This window comes from Phyllostomus discolor, chromosome 1, assembly GCF_004126475.2.
Source record: "Phyllostomus discolor isolate MPI-MPIP mPhyDis1 chromosome 1, mPhyDis1.pri.v3, whole genome shotgun sequence".
Classification (NCBI taxonomy): domain Eukaryota; kingdom Metazoa; phylum Chordata; class Mammalia; order Chiroptera; family Phyllostomidae; genus Phyllostomus; species Phyllostomus discolor.
Window position 1 is genome coordinate 180,348,145 of NC_040903.2, and position 23,877 is coordinate 180,372,021.

General features: G+C 39.8%; 1 long non-coding RNA gene across 1 annotated transcript; it reads left to right on the top strand.

Moving 5' to 3' along the window:
* Positions 1–3,167: 3,167 nt before the first annotated feature.
* Positions 3,168–23,046, top strand: LOC118496910. Its single transcript, XR_004899469.1, has 4 exons — positions 3,168–3,620; positions 8,724–8,864; positions 19,613–19,714; positions 22,877–23,046. It is a non-coding gene; the product is annotated as an uncharacterized LOC118496910 (long non-coding RNA).
* Positions 23,047–23,877: the final 831 nt, after the last annotated feature.

Genomic DNA, 23,877 nt, shown 5'->3' on the forward strand with positions numbered 1-23,877 from the left:
GATTTAAAATCAGCCAAAAGGGGCAGCATCATGGGGACTGGACCTGTGTGGTTGCACAGGTCCACGCTTGGATTAATTCTCTGTGGCCACTGTCTTGAAATCTTACTTTTTTTTAACAAAGAGCCCTGCATTTCATTTTGCATGGGTTACCCACAGATTATGTACACAATCCGCATAACTCCAGATGGTACTCTTAGTACTGAAGATGCACTAGTGAAAATGAATTTCCTGCTTTTACAGAATTTACTGCACAAGAGTTAAAGATATAGTCAAAAGCAGCTCTTATAACCTATATTTGGAAAATGAAAATTTCAAGCTAGTCAAAAGACATTAAACAAAGCATTCTGGATATACATAAAAGTCCCATAACTAGGCAGTCAGAAATTAGTATCAAAACATTTTATCAGCATTTTTACAAAAATAGAGCCATACTTAAGGTTGGTTACCTTCCTGTAACTTAGTCTGCCCCATACAGGAAAATTCTGCTGGCATCCAGTTAATATGCAGGACAAGCTAAAGTAAGATATGGTTTGATACACATTTGAAAAGATGTTAGAAAAAAATAAGATAGGTTATTTGGCTTAAAGAAGTATTTTAGCATCTTCAGGTGCTCCCTAGTACTGCAAAAGTAGGAAATTTCTGCAAACGCATAGTTGCCTGAAGCTCTCAATCTCATCGTTACCATTGGGATCTTATTTTAAATATCTTAGATTAATTTAAAAAGCTGGCCCTGGCTGGCGTAGCTCAGTGGATTGAATGCGGGTTGCGAACCAAAGTGTCACAGGTTCAATTCCCAGTCAGGGTACCTGCCTGGGTTGCAGGCATAACCCCCAGCAACCACACATTGATGTTTCTCTCTCTCCTTCCATTCCCTCTCTAAAAATAAAATAAATAAATAAACTCTTTTAAAAAATAAAAAAATAAATAAAAAGCCCTAACCCCCTTACACATTTCTCAAAAACCTTTCCTGTTTAACTTTTAAATTAGCATGCATTTTCAAGGCCCATATATGCCTAACCTTAGCACAATAAATGCCTGGTGAATGAATAATGAGCGGTGTAAAATTTATCTGGAGGTCACATTTCAGAAAATCCAAAAGGAAAAAGATTTGCAAACTGCCACAAGTGATATAATAAAAACTATACACCAAGTTCATTCTTACTAGGATCACCTGAGGTTTTCATTCAGTTGACTTATTCTTTGGACACAATTCCAACAACTTGAGGAGCTGTTGCTAGAAGCTAGCAATAAAAGCAACAAGTAATAGACCCTAGGAATGAAGACTTTAAAAGTTGATGTAAAAATTTTAAAAGCAATCTAAGGCCAAATCTAAACTGTCTTATGTATTTCGAGAGCTCCTGGGGCATCATTATACCATTCAGTATGGTAAATGGGGAGCAGGGTGGGCTGGGCAGGGGAGACCCATGCTGTTTGGGACTAGGGTTCATCTACACACATTTTATAACAATTTCAATAATAATTTGGACTTTTAAAAAATGTTTTAATCCTCACCCAAGGTTGTATTCACTGATTTTTAGAGAGAGAGGAAGGGGGAAGTGGAGAGAAACATCAGTGGGTTGCCTCCCGTATGCACCCCAACCAGGGATCGAACCTCAGTCTAGGTGTGTGACCTCAACAGGAATGAACCTCAGACCTTTTGGTGTACTGGAGGACACTCCAACCTACTGAGACACCCGACCAAGGTAATAGGACTGAGTTTTTAATCTAAACAACACTCCATTCGCTGATGACTTCAATAGGCCTGGCTTTATAACTAAATTGTGCAATTACACTTCATTTGAGAATTTTAAAAAGTATTTCCTGATAGTTCATTTGATCCTTATAATTTAGGTTATTCCCAGTCTATGGACCAGGAAACTGAAGCATGTGGAGCTTCCAGGAACTGATCCCAAGGTAGCACACAAGTGAGTGAAATGGACTAGAATCCTAGCTTGAATTCCCATCTTGGGCCCTGCACTACCATATTAAATTGATACTATCATACCAGACAGGTAAGTAGCTCTGTCTCCCCTATGCTAAAAACTCAGTGAATCCTGCCGGAAAAGAACTGATCAAAATGATTTCTTGGACATCTTAATAAAACTAATCCCATAATCGCCTGTGCAATCTTGTATGAAGTTGAATTCGGTTTACATAAACATAAGCTCCTATAACAGAAATCACAGTACTCAGTGTTTCTAGGGGTAGAAGCCCCGGGAAAAGACACAAAGGATGGCCCTCTTTCCCGCAGTGAAAGCCCCGATTTGGTGAGTGCAGGTGATCTTCGGAGCAGGAGCATGTCCTCAAGTGGCTCACAACCGCTGTGGGGTACGCCTTGGAAAGGTATGGGGTGGAGGGTTGGATAACGGGGTCCGGCATGTTGAAGCCCATTCAAAACCGATGGCGGCAGAGACTGAGCAGCTGTCTCGATTCGCATGCCAAAGGCCGGTGAGCGAAGTTAGGATCCCGGTCTCTGCTCAGGCCCTGCCAGGGACACACTTGTATGGCAGGGCCACTGGCCATCACCCTAACCTCTCTTCCATGCGCGTAGCCGCTCAACCTGCTCCGAACCGCGCTCCACGACCACCGACCGAGTGTCCACGCACCCCGCTGGCGAGCAAAAATGCCAGGCACCCAAAATGGAACTGCGTGCTCCCCCACCCAGGGCCTACCTTGCCTTGCCCAGGGGCAGGACTCACACCTGTTTGATAAATCTGCAGGCAGGCCCCCCCCCGCCCCCCCCTGCCCCACAGCACCCAGGATCCCCGACCGGGCCCCGCTCTCATTCCCGGGCCCCCCCCCCCTCACCTGTAGTGGCCCCACAGTCGGCACTCCTCCCCGGGTCCGGTGGACTCTCCCCCACTAACAGACACAACGCTGGAACCGGATCCTGCTTCAGTGCCAGCCCCACCTCCTCCACGTCCCGCGCCGCTGTAGCGGTCGCCGCTGTAGTCACCCGGACGTGGCAGCGCCAACGCCTCCACCGCGCCCCCTCCCGCTTACGCAGGGCCTCGCGTAGTCGGACGGAGGCGCTGGAGAGAGGAGGCGGGGAGCAGCCCCGGAGCGCGGCGGGGCGGGCGGGGACAAGGGCGGGGCCTGCGGCTACAAGTTCCTGGCGCTCAGCCGGGGCGTAGATACTCAGGGACTCCACCCCGTAGCGGCGGGTGGACCAAGTTCTGACAACCTTCCCTACGTACGGCCTTGCCCACGGCATCGGTATGTTGATTTGGTAAAACTAATTCTACTTAGGAGCCCGCTAAGCGCTGTAAATGGTCACCAGTGTGGGCCTCGGATTCCCAGAGACCAAAGACTGGCCTCTTGCCCTCTTCGTCTGCCCCTTGCTGCCCTTTCCTTAATAGTCCATCTGTCAATTGGGACTTCGGCTGTTTACTGACAGCTGAAGCTCATTATCCCGTTTTCTGAGTCACAAATCCAGCCTCCCTGAGGCTGCATTCTGCACCTTCGAGGCTGTTGTTTTATTTCTCCCTCAAATGTATTTTGTATGAACATGGGGTTATGACCCTGGTTCTCACCTGCTGCGATTTTGCCTTTTAGAAGACAATTGGCAATGTCTGGGATAGAGCTGTTACTGGCATTTCTCCAGAGAATAGAGGATATAGGTAGGTAGAGACCAGGTATGCTGCTAAACGTTTTACGGTGCACAGGACAGCAAGAACCCCACAACAAATAATTGCCTGGCCTGAAATGTCAGTACTGCTGAGATCAAGAAACACCCTGGGTTAGGAGAATAAAAATGACTTTTCTCTGAGCTCCAATTTCCAAAGCGTTTTTACAGAAGTAGCACGTGTACCCATTTTACTGATTAGTAAACAGGTTCAGAGATGTTAGGTAATTTACCAAAATTGCATAACTAGTAACTCCCCTTTCTTGCCTTGTAGAACAAATTTGCAAAGTATTTATTCTTAAACAATGGTGTTCAAAGAATTAACATTATATATAGTCTGCCAAAATTGTGGTGGGTTTTATTGTGAGATTTAAATGTCAGTTAACTCTTACAGATTCATGCATTTTCACAACTTAAAACATCAGTGAGGCTGATGGTATTCACATTTCTGTATCCATCCTTGTTTTACCCATACATACAAAAGAATATGAGACAAAAATAAACACCACTAATCTTAAGAAATATTTAGCCTCTTCTTATCAGAGTCTGGCTCTGTTTTTAATGAGTTTCTCCTGAGCACCAGAACCCTATAAATTTTATAACTGAGCAAAGTGAAACAATTTTAAAGTTTCACAGAACTCAGGAATTCTAAGAAGTACCCCAAAAGATCTGCATTCCAGACATTCTCTTTGCCCACTTTGTGCCATAGGAACTCAATTCCTCTCAATAGTCAAATTCAGTCACTCCAACCAGTAAAGTGGCCCCTTTCTTTGCCTGTTGGTTTACTTGCATTGGGGAGCCCAGTGTAGACTGGAGACAAATATCAACTTGTGTTTCAATGGAATGGTTGGTGTGTTCTCTAATTTTTTAAATTTATTTTATGATTTTTTAAATTGAGATATTTATATATATTTCATATCTTCTTTATCCATTCATCTGTTGATTGAGAGGTTGTTTTGCACGTCTTCACTATTGTAAATAATGTTGCAATGAACATGAGGGTGCATATATCTTTTCTAGATAGTGATTTTGTTTCCTTGAGATAAATACCCACAGGTGGGATTGCTGGATCATATAGCAGTCCTGCTTTTAGTTTTTTGAGGCACCTCCATATTTTTCAGAGTAGCTGCACCAGTTTACATTCCCACCAACAGTGCATAAGGGTTCCCTTTTCTCCATACCCTTAAGAGCAATTATTATTTTTTGTCTCTTTAATAATAGCCATTCTAACAGGTATGAGGTGATATTCTCATTGTGATTTTGATTTGCATTTCCCTGATAAATGGCGATGTTTAGCACATTTTCATGTACCTATTGGCCATCCATATGTCTTCTTTATAAAAATGTCTATTCAGGTCCTCTGCCCATTTTTAAATCAGATTTTGTTGTTGTTGTTGTTGTTGTTGTTATTGAGTTGTATGAGTTCTTTATATATTTTGGGTATTGGGGATTTTTTGATTACTGACTCATTCTTATTCAGTTTTACTAATTCAGTCTGTTCAGATTTTCTGTTTCTTCATGGCTCAGTCTTAGTAGGTTGTATGTTTCTAGGAATTCCTCCATTTCTTCTAGGTTGTCCAATTTGTTGGCATGTAATTTTCATAGTAGTCACTTTGTATTTCTCTTGTATCAGTTGTAATATTTCCTCTTTCATTTTTGATTTGGAGTCCTCTCTATTTTTTCTTGGTGAGTCTTAACTAAAAGTTTGTCAACTTTGTTATCTCTTTAAAAAACCCACCCTGGCTGGCATGGCCCAGTGGATTGAGTGCCAGCCTGCAAACCAAAGGGCTACTGGTTCAATTTCCCATGAGGGCACATGCCTGGGTTGCAGGCCAGGTCCCCAGTGGGGGGTGTGTGAGAGGCAACCATACATTGATCTGTCTCTCCTCTTTCTTCCTCCCTTCTCTTCTCTCTAAAAATAAATAAATAAAATCTTTAAAAATAAATAACCATCTCTTAGTTTTTGATCTTTTCTATTGCCTTTTGGTCTTTATTTCATTTATTTCCACTTTGATCTTTTATTTTCTTCCCTCCACTAACTTTGGGTTTAGTCTGTTCTCCTATTCTAGTTGTTTGTGTTGTTTATTTGAGATCTTTCTCAATGTTGGCATTTATTGCTATGGACTTCCCTCTTAGAACTGCTTTTGCCACATACACCCTACAAGTTTTGGTATATTGTATTTTCATTTTCATTTGTCTTAAGGTAGTTTCTGACTTCTTTTTTGATTTCTTCTTCAACCCATTGGCTGTTCAGTAGCATGTTGTTTAATCTCCATATGTTTGTGAAATTTTTAGTTTTCTTTTTGAGATGAATTCTTAGTTTCATACCATTGTGGTCTGAAAAAAATACTTTCTTGATTTTGATTTTAAATTTATTAAGATTCACTTCGTGCCCCAATATGATCTATCTTAGAGGATATTCTATGTGTGCTTGAGAAGAATGTGTATTCTGCTGTTTTGGGTGGATTGTTTCTCTTGGCTCACTTTCTGGTTTAGAACCGCCCCGTTTTTCGTTTTTGCTTTTTGCTTACTGAGCTTCTCTACCCCGTTGATGACCGTGGGGTATTCACTTCCCCTCCGTTCTTGTCTGCCTGCTGTTTCCTTCCCCTTTACCCCCCTGTTCATCATGCTTTGTATGTTTCGGTGCCTCCGTGTTGTAGGCATACATCTTTCCCCCTGTTACTCCCGCTCTTGTTGGCTTGCCCCCTTTATTCTTCTCCCCTGACTTTCTTTCTTTTCCTCTTCTTCCCGTTTCACTCTCCCGTCTCATTTTGTCTGCTCTCTGCCACCCCCCCGCCCAACCATTCTTTCTTCGGTTTTCCATTCCTGGCATATCTTTTTCCTTCCCATCATTTCAGTGTGTACGGTATGGGTCCTTATCTCTGAAGTGAGTATCTTATAGGCAGCATATTAATGGGTCTTGTTTTATTATTTATTCAGCCACTCTGTGTCTTTTTGTTAGAGAATGTAGTCCATTTACATTTAAAGTAATTATTAATAAGTATGTACTTTTGGACATTTTGTTCATTGTTGTCTGGCTGGTTTGTAATCCTTTTCCTTTCTCCTTCTTTTGATCTCTTTGTGACTGGATGATTTTATGTAGTGGTGTGCTTGCTTAGATTTCTTTCTTTTTTTGCGCATCTACGATGGGTTTTTGCTATATGGTTAACATGAAGCTTACCTAAAACATTTTTTAGCAATCTATTTAAAATTGCCAATAAGTTCAAAAGCATTCTAAAACTACAGTTTTACTCTCCCCTCAAACATCTTATGTTTTTGATGTCACAAATTATATATTTTTATCTGTACATCCACTAACATATTAATGTAGTTATTTTTAGTGCTTTTGGTTTTTAATCTTCATAACTAGATTTATATATGATTAACCACCACCATTATATTAGAATATTCTGAATTTAAGTTATGTTTTTCTTTACTGGTGAGATCTATGTTTCATTTTTTTTCTGTAGCTAGTTAGCACCCTTTCATTCCAGCTTAAAGAAGTCCCCTCGACATTTTTCATAAGACCAGTCTAGTGATGCTCAATTCCTTCAGCTTTTGCTTGACCGGAAAAATCTTTCAGTTCTGAGGGACACCTGTGTTGGGTAGAGTATTCTTAGTGGGCAGTTCTTTCTTTTAGCATTCTGAATATATCATGCCACTCCCTCTGGCCTGCAAAGTTTCTCTGAAAAATCTGCAGATGGTCTTATGGGAGTTCCCTTGTATATAAGAAGTGTTTTTCCTCCTGCTTCTTTTAAGATTCCCCCCTTGTCTTTAACATCTGACAATTTAGTTATAATGTGTCTTGGTGTCTTTCTCTTTGGGTTCTTATTAAGAAGTTTCTGGAATTCCTGGATCTGGATGTCTCTGTCCTTCTTAGGTGAGGAAATTTTTCAGCCAAAAATGTATTTGTTTAAATAAATTTTCTGCCCTCCTTCCCCTATTTTCTTCTTATGGGACTCCTGTGAATGTGGGTCCACTTGGCAATGTCTCATAAGTCCCTTAAACTGTCATTCCTCTGTCTTTCGTTCTTTTTTATTTTTATTTTATTTTTTATTTATTTATTATTTATTTGGCTTCTCTGATGGATGAATTTCACTGCCCTGGCTTCAGGTTTGTTGATCCTGTTTTTTTCTGCTGTTATTTAGTCTGATACTGATCCCTTCTTTAGAATTTTTCAGTTCAGTTGTTGAATTCTTTCTTTGTGATTTCTGTTTGGTACTTTCTTATATTTTCTGTCTCTTTGTTGAAATTCTCACTTTGTTCATATGTTGTTTCCTGATCTCAGTGAACATTTTTATGACTAGCATTTTAAACTCAGGTAAATCACTTACTTCTGTCTTATTAGGGTTTTGTTTTTTTTTTTTGAGGTTTTGTCTTGTTATTTTATAGGGAATATATTTCTTTGTTTCTTCATTTTCTATAACTCTCTGTGTTGGTATCTATGTGATCGATAAAACAGTGGCCTCTCTTAGTCTTAAAGGAACAGTCTGATGTTGGAGATGAAACTTAGTGTTTCACCTTCCCCAAGCTCTCAGTTGTCTCTCAAACCTTTGTGACTGTCCAAGCAGCCTTCTTTGTTCTTAGCGGCTCCCAGTAGTTGAGGGCATACCAAGGTCTATTGGTGTCCCAAAGAATAAGATTTTGGGCAGCACCTAGATACAGGCCGATTGGAAGCCAAATCCTCAAGCAGCATCTTTTAAAGTATGTAAACACACCTTTTTCAGGAGGGAAGACATTATGATGGGCATTTCTGCCTGCTCCTTCTGTACTGAGTCCTGGTTTGGGGGTGGGGGTTAGCTAGTTAAGAACTGTTTCTTCTTTTGCTGTTGTCCACAAGCTCCTCTCTTGGAGACACCAGTGACCTGGAGCTGGGCATAGCAGAAAGATGATGTCTGCCTACCAACCCTGTCTCTGGAGAGGGTTGTGGTAGGTCCCTATAGGTGTGTTAAATTAGATGCCTACCCCTCAGGCTGCAGCTGTTAAGGTAAACTCATCGCCTCTTTCACAGAAAGACTGGGTATTTCCGTCTGCTGCCTCTGTGCCATGACCTGGAGGAACAGATGGTGAAAAACTATTTCTCTCCCATTTGTTACAGATCTATGGGATCTGCAAACATGACATTTGTTGGCCACCAGAGCCAGGCAATCAAGGGGTATCCTTTGAGTGGCAGATGCAGAAACCATCGTGCCAGACCTATGGACGAACTCCATTTGCTCTTCAAGCCAAAGCTTTTAAGGTAAGCAGATAGCTTCTTTCACGGAGAGACTGGGAGCTTTTCATTCTGTTGCCTCTACATTGGACTCTGGGTGGTTAGCCATGGTGAACTTCTGTGAGCCATTTAAGAACTGTCTTTTAGTTCACCATAGCCTTGTGGGTCTTGTAGGTACGAGACCTGTTGGCTTCCAAAGCTGGATCTTTTGGGTGCTTACATCTGAGGAGGAAGCCTTAAAAATTGTGGTGCAAGCTGCAAGGTCCATATGTATCCTTTGCTCTCAGGGAGATGCTGGGAATTGTGAGCTCCCCCCAGTAGTGTGTTGGTATGCCCAGCGTGAGGTTTATGGTAAGATTGTGTCTTAGCCTCTCCTACTCATTTTAGTGTGGATATTTTCTTGTTTGCTGCTCTGTAGGAGTCACTCAGCTATTTTCTGAATTTCACTGAGAGAGAATTATTCTTTATGTAGCTGAGTTCAGAAGCCTCTTACATTGACATCTTACATCAGAAAACATTTTATGGATCTTATAAGAAATGCTGTATTACCAACATTTTTGAAGGCACAGATAATGATATTATGTGGAAATACGTGGGTATCAATGATTGAGTCAAGAAATGATTCAGGAATGTTTGGACTCAATGGGAAGTTTTAAGAGTACCTTAACCAATTTATTCGTTCATATTTATCTCAATGTTTGCACAAGATTAGACGTAATGATACAGATCTAAATGAAGGTCTCTTTTACTAAGTATTAAGTAAAAGTTCCAAGTGATAAGGAAACATATGTTATAGTTTTTCAACTGGCCACATTGTATCTTCTTAGCGGTAGAACAGAACTAATCCGTCTCTTACAACAATGTTTCATAAGATTTGTGGTGCAAAGCTGTAAGGTCCAGTGTTTCATAAAATTTGAATGCAGAACATAACCTAAAATAATTATTTTCTAATCATGTCCACAAATTATTTCCTTTGATCTTTATATGAATACTGCAAAATAAGGTAGGCATTGTTATTTCCATATGGCAAATAGAACTCAGGCAATTTTAATTTTCTTGTAGGTGAGGTTATATTTTGTTTTATAGACTTTTACTTAAGCTAATAACATAGTTCAGTAATTGTCTTCTGTAACATTAAGCCACAAATTTAAAGTGTTTCTACTGTTGAATAGATCATGTTACATAATGATATCATGACATCATTATCATTTGTTTCATATTATAAATGAAAGATGGGAGCTAAGCATAGGGAGACATGTGTGAAGTTAGGGAATACTCGGGTATGACAGGAATTCCTGGAAGGAAGCAAAAGATCAAACTTGGGAGAAATGTGTGTGGTATGGAAAAAAGTCTTAAATCTAGGCAAGGTGCTTTTCTGGTATTAATTGTCATATTATAAACCTTGGATCTTGTTGTTTAGTCCTTTAGCAGTGACTGATTTTCTCCTAGATACTATGCCTTCAATCATATAGCTGCCAATAGTTACTGCTTGGTATTCAGGTTCTTGCTTCCCAAGCAAAAGAAACCAACTCGGGAAGAATTGTTAGTTACAGAGTCCGTGGGGAGCTGGAGAACCAGACTCAGGAAATGATAGAGGCCAAGAGTGTCTAGGTGGCCAAGAACACAGCCACGGGCATGCTATGAGAGTAGCATCATAGAATTGCCGTCATAGCACAATGCTCAAGTGACATGCGTGCTGCCTGGCTGCCCACAGTCTGGGACAAGCAACACTTTGGCCTTTCAGCTGCATCCTGTTAAGAGTCATACATTGCTGAATTCCCAAATGGGATTCAGATTCTGGGCAGCCAGAAAAACTACAGGTACACTTGGTTATTATATATTATGCCACATGTACGTTGTTTAAATAGGACTGAACAGAATATTTAAATATATGTTTAATAAAGCCATTTTTACCTATAAGGAGTTGTTTTATTAATATTGCTTTTCTTTTAAGAAGTGCTGTTTAGTACTGGAAAACCTGGAAAGCATTCCCAGAACTACAGCCTTCATCCTGTCATGGGCAGGGCCATTTATTAACACCAAAAGTTAAAATATACAGGAGCGCTTTCCCCAGGAAACAAATCCAATTTTATTGTGAAAGATAATGTGATTCACGTTATTTGCTAGAATTCACCCATAAAACCAGTTATACATACAAATTGGTAAAGAGTGATTTTTAGACATTCCTTGTTATACCAATCCTTTTTGTAGTCGCTAAGTATCTAACATATAGTTTATCTGTTTATATGGTAATGAGTTATTATTTAAAAATGTGTGACACCACAGAAATACAGAACAAGAGTGATTAATCCCCATTCTCCTGCCCTTGGGGATAACTACTGTTAATAGCTTGGTTGATGTTACTCCAGACTACCTGGGTTCCATTTCCAGCTTTTCCATTTAGCTGGCAGCCTTGAACAAGTTATTTGTCCTTATACTGCCTCAGTTTCCTCATCTCATTGTAATAGTCCTGGCTTCCAGGGTTTTGTGAGGGTTTAATAAGTATACGTAAAGTGTTTAGCATGGTTTTTTGCACATAGTAAATGCTTAATCAATGCTAGTGTTCGTACATTTCTTAGGATAGGCTAGATTATGTTGCGGTAACAAATTTGACAAAATCTCAGTGACTTAACACAACAAAAGTTATTTCTTGCTAATGCTGCCTGCCTTACCCAGATTGGCAGAATGGCTTCTCCCTGCACTCGCTCAGGGACTCAGGGTACTGGAGATCCCACCGTGTTGTGGCCGTAACCTGCAGTACATGACCCCTTTACTGACCTCCACAGGGAAGGAGACTGTGAATCACATACACACGGGGTTTTTGCTGCCCTAGCCCATAATAGACATACTCCACTTCTAATTACAATTTATTGGCCATAACTAGTAACCACAGCCCTGCCCAACTGCAAGTAAGCTGGGAAATGTACAGTGTGGAATACAAAATATTTAGTGAGTGCTTCTACTTCAGTCGCAGTCTGCTTTTTTCTACCCAGCATGGTATGATACTATTCAAGCTTTCCTGTTTTCTCAAGTGCAATATATCATGAATGTCTCCCCATATCAATACGTATTCATTCATTGACTATTTATTAAGTGCTTCTATGTATCAGGCATCAAGCTAGATAGTGGAATATATCAGTGAAGAAAGCATTTGATAGTCCTTCCCTTCATATAATTTATTGGATTGCTAACAGATAATGAAATAATTTTAAAAAGTATAATGTGAAAGAAGGTAAGAGATGTTATGGTGAGAAATAAAAAAGAGAAAAGGTAAAAAAGCGTTTTCAGGGTACAGTTTTAAATAGAATATGCATGGAAGGCCTCTGTGGGGTGATTTGAGTTAAATTCTGAGAAAGTGAGCCTTGTGAATACCACTAGAGAAAGAACATTCCAAGGAAATAAAACTGTTAGTGTGGCTTGGTGATTTGTACATGAAAATGCATTTTCCTGTTTTTGTATATGTTTAAAATTTCCCATGAAAAAAATTAAAAACAAAATGTAGCCTCGGTTGTAGAACTTGTATCTAGATTTTATTTCTGTATTTTGGGGTGGGGGGAATCAGGATAGAAATTTAATACACAGTCTCAATTTCCTAAAAAAAATGATAAATAAATTTGATTCTACTGATTTGCTTCCTCAGAAACAGTGGTTTAGCATCCCCACTAACTCTGGCTATCATACAATCTAGCCTTGATTACAGAGTGCTGTTTATTATGAATAATTGTGTTGTGTGTGTTAGTCTTATCTTTCCAATTATTTGTTAAACTCTAAATCATGTCTAACTTTTAAAATACCCCCTCTATCATTCCCTTTAAAGTGATTAGACATATAATAAATTCTCTATAAAAATTAGATTGAGAAGTAAAACTTAATGATGACTTTATTTAATATAACCTCAGTTCTTATAGCATTTTACTGTGAGAATGGGAAAAAAAAGTAAGCTGCACAAACTATTATATCCACAAGCAATTTAAAAGTTTTGAGCATTAGAGAGTTCATTCAAAATAGGCTTTTTTTCCCCCAAGTAATTGGCCAGATGTGAGGTACAGTTTGAATAAAGGCCCTTCTTGGTCCAGAGACACACGAAAAGATGCTCAGTATCGCTAGCTATCAGAGAGATGCAAATTAAAACCACAATGAGATACCACTTCACACCAGTCCGAATGGCCATCATAAACAAAGCAACAAACAACAAGTGTTGGAGAGGTTGTGGAGAACAGGGAACCCTAGTGCACTATTGGTGGGATTGCAGACTGGTACAACTACTATGGAAAACAGTATAGAGTTTTCTTAGAAAACTAAAAATGGATCTGCCTTTTGACCCAGCAATTCCACTGTTAGGATTATATCTTTAGAACCCTGAAACACCAATCCAAAAGAACCTATGCACCCCAATGTTCATAGCAGCACAATTTACAATAGTCAAGTGTTAGAAGCAACCTAGATGCCCATCAGTAAATGAGTGGATCAAAAACTATGGTACATTTACACAATGGAATTCTATGCAGCAGAAAGAAAGAAGGAGCTCCTACCCTTTGTGACAGCATGGATGGACCTGGAGAGCATTATGCTAAGCGAAATAAGCCAGGTGGTAAAAGACAAATACCATATGATCTCACTTTTAACAGGAACCTAATCAACAAAATAAAGAAACAAGCAAAATATAACCAAAGACACTGAAATAGAGAACAGGCTGATGGTGACCAGAGGAGAAAGAGGAGGGAATTTCAGGGGAAAGGGGGAAGGGTTTACAGGAACAAATATAAAGGACACATGGACAAAAACAAGGGGGGTGGTGGAAATGGGAGGGAGGTGGGCAGGGCTGGGGGTGTGGGCTGGGATGGGGGTAAAAGACAGAAAACTGTACTTGAACAATAATTAAAATAAAATAAAATTTTAAAAAAGACCCTTCTTATCACATACTTATCATGATTTTTCCACTAAAAAATTTGTTCTTTCAGTGGTTTATTTTCTGTTACCATAGAACTAAGCTACATTGCACAAACATTTTGAGTAAATTCTGTCAGTTTTTCCTTAATATGGCCAAGAGTCTTAACAGTTAGGTAATTGTGATTGACGAAAAAAAAGTTGAAATCATCCTCGTCCAGCCCAAAATATTTACTGGACTCTTTAAAAGTTATTTGGCTAGATTGTGAAGTCACACCCATACACCAAGGAGGAATGCCTCTAAAAGATCATTAACTTAGAACCACCCTGCATTTAGCGGAAGTGGTGACAGGCTGGTCAAGCCTGAGGAAGATTCTTGTCATAGAAAAATTTGTCAGTGTTAGTCACACAACTAGAACACAATGTTTAAAGGAAAATGCCTGATGGCGCTGGGAAGCTATGTTGGAAGAGTGGCTGCCAAAGAAAAGAGAATTACAAATATGGAAGACTGCGCTTCCATGACACAGATAACTTGGAAGTCTGGTGAATAAAAAGTTTTGTTTCCATAATTTAGTTCACCTTAGTTATGATCTATTTGATATGAAGCAAAAATCTTTTTTTTGAGAACAATGTCATTACCTCAGGAAGGAAGGATTACAGCATTAAACTGACATTCAGTTGGCAACATTTTTAGGATGTGGAATGATTCATTATTAGTATCAGACTGTTTAATCACATGCCTTATCAAATCATAAAAACACTTTTAAAACAGTGGCCATACCTCAATGTCAGACACAGAAGACCTATGACACATTATAACTCAGAGGTCACCAAACTGTTTTGAGACCACAAACAGTAATTTTGATCTCCGAACTTGAATTTCCTCATCTGAAAAATGGACACACAGATGATCTTTCATCTGCATTTACTGGTCTGTTTTGAGTATACCAAAACTCAGCCTCGTTCTTCCAGGCAGAAACCAGAACGAATGAAAAAATAAATAATAAAAGAACCACACATGGTGCCTCAGAAAGAATGTTGTCCTTGTTAATTGCTAATCATCCTCCCAGGGAGAATTTCCTTAGATTTCTACCTGGAGATTCGAGCTTTGCTTAGCAGTCCTCTGTCATATCACAAATTCCCTATTCAGTCATTCTTCATTTATTCATTCTTTTAGTGAGTTGGTCATGCGTCAAATATTAAGATTCTACCATATGCCGAGCACTGTGGTAGGAACCAGAGACTTAGAAGAGAGCAGGGGAGACCAGCAATGCATGGAGTTTATGCAGAAGTAGGACAGGGTGTTATGGGAGCTTTCAACAGGGGATTACTTAACCCGTTTGTGTTTTAGAGATATCAAAACTTAAACAAGATAAAATGAAGAGGAGTTGACTAAGCAGAGAGTACCGGGGAGAGAGGTTTGGGCAGAGCACAGCACTGAATTCATTTTGAAGTGCTGGAAGGAAAGCTAACGTGGCCATAGTGTAGAGAGACAGCATCCAGATCACAGAGGCCTCCTTACAGGTTTGCCCTTTATTCTGAGAGTAATGGGAAGCCATTGAAGTTTTAGGTTTTTGCTTTATATGTTTATGCAGGAAAGTAACACGATCACTTGCATTTATAAAAGCTCATTCTAGGAACCATGTGCAGCATGGAGGAAAGGATAGCACACACATAATATATGTGAGGAAACCAGTTAGGAGGTAATTGGAGGAAATGAATTAGGGGCTTGGTAGAGAAGAGGAGGAAATAGTGGACTGAATCAAGAGATATTTGAGACAGAATCACATGGTGCCCTTTATGTTTGCCTTGACTTTCTGAATGGGAGCATCTTCTGATGTGAGGTGCAGGGAGGTGGGTGCTACCGCAGATTATACAGGCCAATGTGAAGGAATAACAAAAGCAGCAACATTCTGGTAAGGTTGATCCAAGGAAAAAACAGGGTGCACAAATAAACAATAATAGGAATGAAAAGGGGTATATAGCCAGAAATGCTTTCAACATTGAAAAGATAATAAGATATTATAAACATGTTTATGCTAAAAGAACTTGAAAAGTAGATCAAAATTGATAGAAAGCTATCTCAAGAACAAATTAAATCTCTGAATAGTAGTTCTTTAGCCATGAAATAAGTTATCAGTAAATTGAAATCTTCCTGCAAAGCATACTTCAGACACAGAGTTTTGTCAGCCAAGGGACATACAATTCCAATATTGTGCAAACTATATCAGAAAATAATAGAAAAAGAGGATTAATTCCCCAGCTCTTTTTATAAAACCAGGATAATCTTGATACCAATATATCACTATGTCAGTATAACCAGACTAAGATAATAGAGAATCTGTTATGACCATAGTGAAATTGTAACAGTGAAAATTCTAAATAAGCTCAGTTACAAAATGGAATCAAATGGTGTATAAAAGAGATTATACATCATATATATCTCACAAGCCCAGTATTAGATTAATATTAGAAAAAAGTGATAAAGTTCAACATACATGATTTTTTTAAAAATGCTTCTTAGGCAAGCAATAAAAAAGGTCCTTTCTAACCAAAATAGAGCTTATCTACCAAACCCAGCAGCTAACATTATTCTTAATTTGATATGTTGGAAGCATTCTCTTTAAGCTCAGGAAGAAGACAGGAGGTCTAAAGGAGAGAAGACCTAAATGGACTTCAGAGCATGAAAGGCACCCCTGAAAGTCCACAATACTGTGGCTCAGTCTGAGTAAATGAAGAGCTGTGTCATGGTTATCAATAAGATTCAATATATTTTTAAAAAGTTATTTCTTATCAAATTGATCTATAGAGTCAATGTAATTCTAATCAAAATCCAGTTGTGTGTGTGTGTATAACTTGTCAAACTATACCTATAATTTATATATAAGCACCAAAATTATACTCTTGTAGAGAACAACATGCAGAGATTTGCCTTACAGATTACCTTTTTAAAAAGTTATGGTAATTAAGGCAGTGTGATGCTAGTTCAGGGATGAAAAAAATGACCAATGGAATAGAATAGAAAAGTCAACAGAACCCAACTATGTGGAAACTTGGTTTGTAGCAGCCTTGCTTTGCGAATCAGTGGAAGAAAGAACTCAAAGTGTGAGTACAATTTAAAAGCATGGCATTACACCCCTACCTCCCTCCATGCACTAAAATAAATTCTAAATAGATCAAAGATCTGAATGAGAAGGGCAAACAAGAAAACTTTTAGAAAACCATATAGAAAAATATTTCATGGCTTTGGAGTCCAAAATAATTTTTTTAATATTTTATTTATTTATTTTTAGAGAGGGAAGGGAGGGAGAAAGAGAGAGAGAGAGAGAGAAACATCAATATGTGGTTGCTGGGGGTCATGGCTTGCAACCCAGGCATGTGCCCTGACTGGGAATCGAACCTGCGACACTTTGGTTCACAGCCCACGCTCAATCCGCTGAGCTACGCCAGCCAGGGTGGTTTTCTTTTTCAAGATTGTTTTGGCTTCCATCTTTTGCTTTTTAATGTATACTTTTTGGATCTTTTAAAAGAAATGAGCCCTGGCTGGCGTAGCTCAGTGGATTGAGCGCAGGCTGCGAACCAAAGTGTCGCAGGCCATGACCCCCAGCAACCCACACATTGATGTTCCTCTCTCTCTCTCTTTCTCCCTCCCTTCCATCTCTAAAAATAAATAAATAAAATCTTAAAAAAAAAAAAGAAAAAAGAAAACCAATGTTGGAACACTCACACTTCCCAGTATCGCACCTTACTACAAACCTGCAGTAATTAAGACAGTGTGCTACTGGTATAAGGATAGACATATAGATTAATGGAGAATCCAGTAATAAACCCTTACATTTACGGTCAGTTGATTTTTCCACAAGGACATTAAGACTATCTAATAGAGAAAAATAACCTTTTCAACAAATGTTGCTTGGTATATTCATGTGTAATAGAATGAAATTAGACCTCTACCTCAACCATACATAAAAAATGGTTCAGAGGCCTAACTGTAAAACAAAACAAGACAAAACTGTAAAACTACTAGAAGAAAACATAGGAATAAATCTTAGTGAGCTTGGGTTAGGCAATGATGTGTTAGATACAACACTAAAGGGACAAGTGATAAAGAAGACTAAATTGGACTTTATCAAAATTAGAAACTTTTGTGCTGCATACTATACCATCAGGAAAATTAAAAGACAACCCACAGAATGGGAGGAAATATTGATTTTGGGTGGCAAAGAAAACCCACTGCAGAGCAAGAGGTACAAATGCCGGCAGTCCAGAAAGCAAGCCCTATATGTATTAAGGCCTGAAGGCATATGCGTAGGGCACCAGTAGTATCTGCTACACAGCCCCAGACTCTTCAGCAGGATTAGACAGGCCTTAGTCTTAGCTTGGGTTTCCCAGAAAGTATACAGAGCCCAAGGCAAAAGGTTTACATGCTGTTACTTTATTAGGGTGAGCACTTCCAAGAAACATGGGTAGGAAAAGGAGGTGGGTGAAGCAAAGGACAGAGAACCAGTATAAAATTGCATTATGGAAGTGGCCATTATTAAATGCCATTAATTGCTTGATCTCTTGGGATAGTCTTTAAGAAGCCTTAAAAAGCCTTTGGACTTTTGTACCCAAAGACCCAAAAAGAACCTGAATACAATTTTTCTTAAAATGTTTAGTTTTCCCTCCAGGTAGTTGATATCTGTAAATTAAGACTCTTAGACCTTACTCATACCTCAGGTTTCCTGTAATCAACGTCCAACTCATAATTGGTGGTAAGGGATAGCAGGGATAATTGAACCACAGAATAATAGCTACCATTTAGTGAGCACCAGGCAGTTTTATATAATGTCTCATCCTCACAAAGTAGCTTTTGTTATATCGATTTTATTAATGCTCAAAATGAGACTCTGCTAACTTAAGGGGCTTGGCGAGGGTTACAAACTAGTGTGCAGCAACAGGGTTTTGGAACCAGGTCTGTTAAAAAAAAAAAAAAAAACAACTTTAAAAACAATGCTTTCTTTTAGAAGAAGGATTGAGATTCCTAAATCTCTTCTTAGCCAATACTTTTTAAAATGCTATTTATTTTTTTAATAGATCATACAGACACATGGTTTAAAAGTTCAAGAAACATTAAAGAGTATTCAGTGAAAACTCTTCATTTTTACCTGGCCCACCAGTCACCCGATTCCTCTTTTCAGGGGCAGTGTGACCAGTTTCTTGTGTATTTCTCCCGAAACAGTTATGCATAAATATAAATATTATTTTTCACCTTTTTAACAGAAATTACATATATACACACTATACTCACTGTAGGTTTTGTTTTTTTCACTGAATAATACATCCTTATCTCTTCACATCCATATGTCTTCATGAAGCTTAGCGAACACATTGAAATGTTCTCATCATTAATATTTCATTATTAAAGAGTACGATGTGAGCCCTGGCTGGCGTAGCTCAGTGGATTGAGCATGGGCTGGGAGCCAAAGTGTCCCAGGTTCGATTCCTAGCCAGGGTACATTCCTGGGTTGCAGGCCATGACCCCCAGCAACTGCACATTGATGTCTCTCTCTCTCTCTCTCTCTCTCTCTCTCTCTCTCTCTCCTCTCTCTCTCTCTCTCTCTCCCTCTCTCTCCCTCTCTCTCCTCCCTCTCCCTCTCTCTCCCTCCTTCTCCCTCCCTCCCCTCCCTCTCTAAAAATAAATAAATAAAATCTTAAAAAAAAAAGAGTACAATGTAAGCTATACTAAAATTTATTTACCACTTCTCTCATCCTATTTATCCACTAGTAAAAGAATAATCAAGAAGCAAAATGTCAAAGAATCAGGACCAGGGAAGGAATGGGGAAACATGAAACACAAGTTCAACAGTAACTTTTCATCCAAAGACCTTTCTCGTTTGCTCTCTTAGGTTACCTCGGCCCTAACTCATCTGTAATTTTCAGGTGTGTTTCACAATGTAACTGCTATTACTCTTTCCTTCTTGTTTTTTGTTTATATGCATGAGTGAAAGGTGAGTACATATCGGTCCTGTTGCCAACTTAGACCATCTGGCCCCAATATTCCAAGATGAGAAGATAACATGAAAATGAGTGGGAACTCTAGATCTTGTCCTCCCAATTTCATAATCCTGAAGCTTCTATCACATTATACAGCACTTGATTGCATTTAATCTAATACTTTTCACTGGTTGTTTCTTTTACGTGGAAAATCACTTCCCTTAGGATAGAGACCCTAACTTGCACCATGATGGGTTCATGATAGCAAGTGCTGGAGGACAGAAGGTAAATGTGGGGGTCCTGGTACTCCCTCCTGCATTGACAGGAGGCCAAAGTAATGTGCTCTTGCCTTAGGGTGGCTGGTGGGCAGGTGGGGAGAGGTGAGGCTGGAAGGAGATTAGAATCACAAAGAAGATTTCTCAGATACACATGCTAATTCACTGTCACATCAACATTCCATTTGGGGGAGAGGCAAGCAACATGCAGGGTGGGCAAAAGTAGGTTTACAGTTGTGAGTGCACAAAATGCAGAGTTTATTCTTGCTGAGTTAACAAAGCCATTGTAAACTACAGTCTGCCTGACAAATGTAAAACTACTTTTGCTCACCCTGTATATTTTGACAAAGTGTCTTAGGTGACTCTTAAATTCCTCCATTCTCATACCCCTAATTCATAATTATCACTAGTACAAAGGAGAGGTACAAAGACCAGAGCAAATATCAAATATTCACTCAAGCAGAAAATTATTAAACAACTAATTTCAAATCAAAGAAGATAGGACTTCCTTTTTTCTCATACTTTCTTTATGCCTCTTGGTATATTAGCCGCACACAGGAGGGGCAGACTGTCATAGCCAAGCTGCCCGTGCACGTGGTCTGGGAGGCTCAGATGGTCTCTTTCTGTGTGTTTCAGGTGTTCTAATGTGTTTGGTTAGAGTTGTTCTATCTTCTTTTTTTTTATCTTCCTGAAAAATTCTTTCTCAGAGATCCTGGATCCATGATGTTAATGTTCACCAATACTAATGTTTTCTAATCTTCTAATCCGGTGGTTCTTAACCTTGAATGAGCATCAGAATCACCTGGAGGGTTTGTTGAGACATTGCTGGAGCCCACCCCCAGGTTTTCTGATTCAGTAGGTTTAAGGTGCAGCCCAATACTCTTCTTCGTTTCTAACAAATTCCCCTTGGATGCTGCTGCTGCTGCTGCTGGTCTGGGGAACCACACATTGAGAACCACTGTTCTGATGATTATTATTAATTTCATGCTTCCCACCATAGGGTAGGAGAGAATCCTAGGAACTAGGAAAGGTGATTAGGAATGGCAGTGCCAATAAACGTTAATAGAGGAAGACTGTAACAGGAGAAGAAATGCTCTTTTAGCGTCGTTGTTGGGTCTGGAAGTTTCACTAGCATTTGCGTGAGTCCTACTGAGAGCTTTTGACCTAAAATTCATCTTCCCTATGTGAAAATTCTGATTTTTAAAAGGGGTTGAGGGGCAAGAGGAGAAGGTTACAACTTTGCCCAATCCAACATGAAAGGTATTTTGGATCTACCCACTTTCTTCCATCTGAATTACTGTGACTCTATCCTGAATCGCTGTCATCTCTCACCTGGATACTGTACAGTCTCCCAGCAGCTTGCTACTCAGAGTGTGATCCATAGCCCAACAGCATCAGTGGCACCTGGGAACTTAATAGAAAAGCAGCATCTCAGCCTCCACACAAGGAACTATGGGTACATGTTAACAAGATCTCCAGGTTACTTGTTTGCACGCGAATGTTGAAAAGCAATGTACCTAGCTGTTCTGTTAGGCTTCACTTCTGTCTCCTTCTGACCCATTCTCTGCAGCTGCAAGGGTGATCGTCTCCAGTTAGATCTTGTCATTCTCCTGCAAAAAAAAACAAAATGAAACAGAAAGAACAACAAAACACCCTACTCTCTTGGTATCTCCTGGCTCTGAAAAGTCAAACTCCTTGTCTCGGCCCCTTAGGCCTGGCGTGAGCCGGGCCCATCCTCTCCAGTATATCCTCACCTCGCTTCGTGCTCCTCTCTCCGGCTTCTCCCACATGTCAGGATCTTTCTTGCCTTTAAACATATTGTTCCTTCCATCAGGAACATCCACCGATATCCATTGCATACCTAGCTCCTCCTTATCTTTCAGCCCTCTGCCTAAACGTCTCCTCCTCAGAGAAACCTATATACTTTGGCCATCCTAGCTAAATTAGTACCCCTCTTCCCACTTTTATTAATTTCCTTCAAGGTATTTACCATAATTTATAATGATTTAATATGTCCATTTACTTTTCTGGTCAAGGACCACCCTGACAAAGGAACTAAGCCTCTCTTGGTCACACTGTCTGGCACCCAGTGTGCCCTCAGTAAATATCTACTTCAGCAGTGACCCCTTGGTTCTTTACCAAGCAAGGGAAAATTGGAATGGAGGTGGAAAATAGCCTTGGATTTTAAAGACCCCAAAGGAAATAGGGCCTGTAAATTTTGGGGAAAAGAAAGGAAGTAGGATTTCAAGAAAAAAATTTTAACAAGAAAAAAAAAGGTGGAGGGATGAAAAGAAATTTGTTGGTTAAGGCATTATCCACGTGGGGCTACCCCAAAGGCATAGCCAGACCCAGCTGTCATGTGTGGCGGGTGGGGAAAGGTTAGTGAGGTTAGTTCGGTGCCACATCTGACCTGTGCTTCGCCCAACAGTGGCTTCCAGCCTCTTGTTAGCTGAATGGTTTGGATTCTGACATTGGCTCCAAGGGTTAGAGAGGAGGGAAATGTGTTCCCACTTCAGCAGTGGTCACCGAAGATGCCCTCGGTGCAGAGAACAGAGATACCCAGGCCCCATCTGTGGGGAACTCACACTCAAATGGCTAAACTTTTATTTATAGACAATGCTTTCTCTCTCTCCAAGGAGCTCTCCCATCTTTCCCTATTATTGTGGTTGTTAGGGTTAGTTTAGATTAGAATGCTAATAATCAGATTACTTTCTTAAATATCTGTGCTTCACTCTGTGCCTAAGCTGGAACTTCTGAAATAGGAAGTGTTAATCTATAGGGTGTCAATTGTGTTAGGTCAACTTCTGAAACACCCGAAAGGTGGTTGTGAATCGTATACTATAACTAGTGTAGCGATGATGAGATTAATAATGTGGGCTTTCTTCTGTTTTGGTCACTTAGGATTTCATGGAGAAAAACTGACATGGTTATAAAGATCTCAGCCAGCCGTTCAGACCGGTGTTTTTCAGCCTTGAGAAATGATCAGGCCTCCTGTAAACACCTCTTGTAGATCTCTAAGAATGTGTCAACAGAGAAACATTGACTTAGTAAGTTAAAAGGTCTTTGTGTATAAAAATACCTTTTACCCTGGCCAGTGTGGCTCAGTTTGTGGGAGCCTCGTCCCATAACCAAAAGGTTATAGGTTTGGTTCCCAGTTTGGGTGTGTACAAGCCCAGTCTGGGTGTGGATGGGAGGCAACCAGTTGGTGTTTCTGTCACATCGATGTTTCTCTCCCTCCCTCTCTTTCTAAAAGCAATGAAAAAATGTCCTTCAGTGAGGATAAACAAATAAAATGCCTTTTAATTGTGAGTTATGATAACAAATGAGTTGTTTTAAAACCACTGTTTTAAAAACAAATGGGGATTTGAGGACCCCAGTTTAGGAAATCTCAAACCACACACCAGTTGAAAGCCTGGAGCTGGCACACTTTCTCGTCACCACTGATGCAAAAACAGTGCCTTCAGTTTGTCTGTCTCCCTTGACTGTACTAAATAATCATTAAAACAATGTGGAAAGTTCACTAAGACAGGTGAGAACAAGGAGACAATTAACTGTGATTGAAGATGACAGAAATCTCCCTGGAGGATGTGACATTTGAACTGAGCTTGGAGTCTCTGCAGGACTTTAAAAAGCAGACGGGAGAAGGAAAAAATCCACCCCAGGCAGAAAACACATTAAGTGTGACAAGGGAGGCAAAGATCATGACACAGTCCCTGCGAGTTGTGCGGGGGATTTGAGTAAAAGGCACACGTGGGCGGGTAATGATGCTCTGAAGGTTGTCGGAAGTCAGATTGCAGATGTTATCTTATACAGGGGGACTTAGACTTGATGCTGTCAGGGATGGGGACTCACCAGAGGAGTTTAAGCAGGGGAGGGCCATGATCAGACTTGCAAGTGTCCAC